General features: G+C 33.2%; 1 long non-coding RNA gene across 1 annotated transcript; it reads right to left on the bottom strand.

Moving 5' to 3' along the window:
• Window positions 1-1863: 1863 nt before the first annotated feature.
• LOC103256853 lies at window positions 1864-2612 on the bottom strand. Its single transcript, XR_504096.1, has 2 exons — window positions 2527-2612; window positions 1864-2122 (listed from the first exon to the last, which is right to left on the bottom strand). It is a non-coding gene; the product is annotated as an uncharacterized LOC103256853 (long non-coding RNA).
• Between the last annotated feature and the right edge of the window lie 2877 nt (window positions 2613-5489).

Below are 5489 nucleotides of genomic sequence, written 5' to 3'. Positions count from 1 at the left end.
AAAGATAATACCTGTCTCACCTGTCTCATGAAACTTTTGAATAGTAAATCAGGTAAAATATGTGAAAGCCCCTGGCTTGCCAATAAGTGATATATAAATGCCAAATGTATTCAACATCTCTACTATGTATAAAATGAGTTATTTCCATTGCCCTTAAACATTAGTTGCAGTAAAAGAACTTAAATTGTTAAACAAATAATAACTCATGTGGGCCAAACTCTCTTATGGTATATGTTAATAGACTGTCATGATAGGTATGAATTTCTATATTGGATGTAATTAAGTTTTTTATATATATATTGAAGACACGAAAATGTTTCAAACAAATAGAACACTGCTGACAAAGTAAGATAATAAATAGTTGGATGAGAAAAAGATGACTAATATTTGTTGTCATTTAACTTTATCCTCCTAAGAACTAAGAACCAGGTTACAAATTGGAGCTTAAAAAGATTTAGGTCATATCATTAATAAGTTCTTCAAAATCACATAATACATGACAAAAATGAGACTCTGAAATCTTATTAATTAATAAAACCAGACAAACAAGCATGGAGCTATTTTATAATTCTCCCATTAGTTATTTATTCAAACTTCATTATATAAAGTCATTTATGAAAATTTGGGGAAATAAAACCTGAGAGAGAAGGTGAAAGACAATATTTCTCCATAGGAGCATGGACTCTGCACACCACATAATAAGGAGTTATTAGACAGAGGTTCTTCCACCGATCAGTAATGGTATACAATGTTACACACACACTAGTTGTGCTGTCATTCTAACATCCTTTGCCTTCCTAAGTTTGGACCCAACCACAGAACTCGCAACGGGTCTTGAATAATCTATAGAGAAGGTTCTGCATTCTCATGTACCCACACAACATATTGATAAGTTAGTGCCAGAACAAATTTTATTTTTAGTGGATAGAACTATCTTTTTCTTTACATTTTACATAAATTCTCAGATGTATCCTTGCTAACAGTTAATTTCAAGATGCTGACAAAGGAAAATATGCCTTGAGCAGGTACTGAGTGCTGAAGCTGCCAGTCTGTTCATCCCCTGGCTTTGTAAACAGTGTCTGTGACAGGATTGAGAACTCACAAGGTTGACGCAGAGAGTTCAACTTTCTGATGCCCTAGGGAGTAGTCTCTTATTTGTAGATCTTAATATGTTCCAATAAATCTAGAAATCGGGGTTGTTATGTAAAAAGTCCGGATTCTAAAATTTAAACTAATTCAAATCTTTAAAACACATACTGTGTTGGATCATGTCTTGGGGACATGCAAACCTGTGGTTGCACGCCCCAAACTTTTGTCTGTGTGTATGCCACAACCTTCACCACGACCCTCATCCAGTCTGCTCAGGAATTAACAGCATTATCTCGTACCTGGTGTGAACATGACTGAATTTGCCAACATCTTGAGTCTGTACACTTAACCTTTGTATTTATGCTAATATGGTCACTCCTGAGAGAAGAGAATAATTTTTCACGTGACATTTTGACAAATTCATTCAGCAGCTCTGCAAGGTGGCTGTGTACATCATCGGAGCTAAAGACAAGCACTGCCACACAGATTGACAATGAGTCTCCCAAAAGTCAAAATGTCAGATGTAGAGTCAGTTCTGGTAAATGGAAACTGAACAATGCTCTGGTTTTGGTTTGAAGATTTAAAATAATGGCCAACAGCTGTGAGTGCCTTGATGCCCAGCATCCCAGACGACATCATTTCTTACTGCCGATACAATGTTACACTGACCACACAAGACTGCAGAACGACATTTTATCATACAGTAATGTTTATTTTTTATGTGTATTTCTCTATGTGATCTCTTTGCAAGAAAAAGCTGCTATCACACTCATGTTATATCAACACCAACATTTTATTTTAAAAGACTATATTAATGTGACACAAAAACACACAGGTTTGAGAGTTCTGACATTGCTTGCTCTAATCACTCTGAGGCTGTTTTAAAGAATTTCATTCTTTGGTCAATGGAAAGATTACACATCACTTGTTTGCACAGGCAGAGGTCGTCACCCTCATTTTATGATTTCTTCAGGTGCTTGTGATGAATTTCTGAATGTCCCTCGCTGTTTATCTAGTACTGAGGTCTGGACAGCTGAAAAAGAAAGAAAAAACATGTATTAACTTCCTCTTTTTCCCATATATATTTTTCCTTCTTAAGTTTCTTTCACATAATCAGAATTGTTTAGAACAAAAGCTTCTGTTAGTAGACTGAGAGATCAGTAGCAAACTATTCTCATGCGAATAAAGAGCAACCTTTTTGAGAGTAGTTTTGTTAAAGGAAATAGATTGGAAGTGCCTGGAAAAATCTGCACTGATATTAACCAAGGTTAAGAACTCAGCAGTCGTTGTAACCCTACTGACACACACAATTTCCATGTAGACATATAATGTAGGATAGCTGTGTTACTGACCCTCAAAATTACTATAATTTTTACTTTTTTCTATCACAACAGAATCTCAGAAGGAAAGCCCTCTGCTTTTACAATTGTTGCGTACCTTGGAGAAATATTAAGGTGACCAGCATCTTACAAAACTGACACGTTTCCGGAGAATTTTTTTCCATCTTAAAGTATTCTCTGCGTGACTCCTAAGGTGAAAGATAAGAACAAAACAAAAACAAAAATTAGTATGACTATGAATAGCAATTCTGTGAAAACGTAAAAGCAAAGAAAGATCATGTCAAAAAAGCATATTATATTAACCTTCAAGAATCACCTGTCCCCCTGTCGACGGTGAATCCACACACTTGCGATTTTCTGGAGGTATTAAGCCTGGGTTTCGTGACCCCCTGAATTTTTCTTCAGAAGGACATCGTACGGTGCCTCTAGAATTCCATCCTATCAGTTAGTTAAGGAAAAAAATCGCATCCTCAGTTGTTCTCCACAATCAACAATTCCCGAAACTGACTCTGTTTCCTTATTAATCTGAGCTCACTGTGCTATGTCTAAAGGGAAACATATAACACAGGAAGAGGACATGAGCATAAGGGAGAAAAAGCCATGGTTTTTTGTCATGATAAGTGTGGTAGTGCCAAGGAAAAAAGAGTGCCAGTTCTTTCTCCAACTTAAATGTCACCAGGTCCTTTCATTCACCTACTAACAAAATAAACAGGATAATAGCACTGGACTCAGAATTGCAACTAATGTTACAAAATCAGTTCACAATCAAGAAATGGTTAGATGGCAAACATGGCCAAGCTATTTCATATTCTGAAAAAAAAAATCACTGTATCATTAAAAGTTTACTTTGGCTACAGACATTGATTATCATGTATATGATAACTAAAATAATGCGTCTACCCCATGTGTACAGATGAGACATGAATGTTGTCTTCAATGAGGTCTATTCTACTTTTAGTTCTGTTGGACTGTTAAATGGCATTTACAGTGATGATTTTACATTTTTATTTGAAGGAAATTTTCCTAAACAGTGTAGACTTGAAATTGAAAGATGCAAACTTCATACTTGAGAGACTTGAACAAATATGGTTTTAGCCTGTCTGTCCTAATAGCTGAGTTAATGTTTTAAGTTCATTCAATCTTTAGGAAAATTTAGTATAAAGGTAACAAAATCATTGCAAATCAACAACTGAACTTTTTAATTTTTGTCAGGAGTATCATGACCCATAAAATGGATCACTAGTAAGTCAGCCACATGCTTGGAGATGCAGAGTAAAGAGTGTCCATACTACATTCCCCTTCTACTACCAATATTTTAATAGTAGTGTAATTTTATTCAAGCCATCATTCAGTAGGTCACTCAATGGGTATTTATTGAATGCCTGCTCTGGCACTAGAGATAAGCTATAAGCCAAACTAGGTCACAGTTCTCAGGGACATCATATTCTAGTATAAGGAGGCACTTATTTATTCAAACTATATTAATTGAACACTTACTATGTGCCTGGCACTGTTTTAGGTTCTTGGAATTTATCAGTGACTAAAGCAAAGAAAGAATCTTGTCCTTGAAGAGCTTACATTCTAAAAGTGTGATTAAAAAAAACAACAACAACACAACTACATTATATTACTTAAGAATTTTTGAGGGAGAAAGGAGGACAGAGATGTGTTGAGTTTGAAATACAATAAATTCAAGATGTCTAAAACTTACTTAAACATAGAACTCTGCTTCTTATATGAGCGAGCAAACATCTTTTCAGGCAAAAATGTCAATATATTTAAATATCTAAGTCATGTTTCTTTTTATTGTATTGGCTATCTAGCATAAGTATAATTTGTCTATGGTGTTCCAGGGGAAATAATCTTCATTTCTTTAAATACCAACTGATAAAATGTCAAAACTTGACAAGTAGAAGAAAAGGCACTTAAAATCTAAATCTTAAAAGGGTCTTGGATCATGACTTTCACAGCTAATTATTTCAAATACCAGCAAAAATGTTTTCCAAGCTTTAATTTAGAGTATCTTGTTCAACAAATTGTGGACATGAAAGACAATAGATCATTGTGTTTTCCTGGTATCTTCTCTGTACTCTGAAAATAATTTACTTACGGGAAAGCAATTTTGATTATTACAGTTATAGTTTGCAGTCAAAATGTTTTTGAAAATTAGAACTAAATTTAAACCACTTCATTTTATAGAACATAGATGTGGCATTGTGTAGCATATTATTAAATGTTGAAAATGATTTATCTCCATTTGGTAATAAAGCAAAACAAAGATCTGCACTGTGTTTATCATTTCTGTATTAAGGGTGTCAACTACATAGCAGTGCAATTTATTCTACTTTATTGCCTTTGATATCTTGAATAGTATCGACAAAGGAGACAATTCGTTTTAATAATGAGAAAGATAGATGCCAAGAAATAAAAATAAAATAAAATATTTTACGTAAATAAGGATTACTTTGTTACATATACACTTTTAGAACAGATGGCCAAAACATACTTGCTTAAACTGAGAGAGCACATTTTCTGATTCCAAAGTTATCTAGAATATAAGTTTGGGTTTAGCTAAATGTTTTAACATATATTTTTCTACTATTCCAATATCTGAAATGAACAGAAACTTTTAGATTCTTTCAGGAGGTACTTAGTGGTTAACAATACAAATTCTGGTGTCTCACTTTCTTAATCTATACAATGATAAACCAAAAAATGTATTCCCTGTAATTGTAAAATGAAAATGTGATTTACTTGTAAAATGTCTATTATTATTATTTACTTCATGAACTATAAATGTATATAAATTCACATGCACTCAACTAATTTAGTGTTTGCTACTGTATTTAATTTTAATATAATTCAATGATATAGGATTATTAAACCAATACTTTACCAAATACAATAAACGAATAGTACAGAACAATTCATTATATAAAAATTATTAACTCTATGTACATAGGAAAATAGATCACTTCATCCAAAATCATGAATATTATTGCCTTTCCAATTGATATGAACATTAAAACTCTTTAAAATTATTTAATATAACTACACTAG

Source organism: Carlito syrichta, unplaced genomic scaffold (assembly GCF_000164805.1).
Source record: "Carlito syrichta isolate Samal-C Ts95f unplaced genomic scaffold, Tarsius_syrichta-2.0.1 Scaffold297035, whole genome shotgun sequence".
Lineage (NCBI taxonomy): Eukaryota > Metazoa > Chordata > Mammalia > Primates > Tarsiidae > Carlito > Carlito syrichta.
Note: the sequence above shows the minus strand (reverse complement) of the source record. Positions and strands in the feature narration are given on the sequence as shown.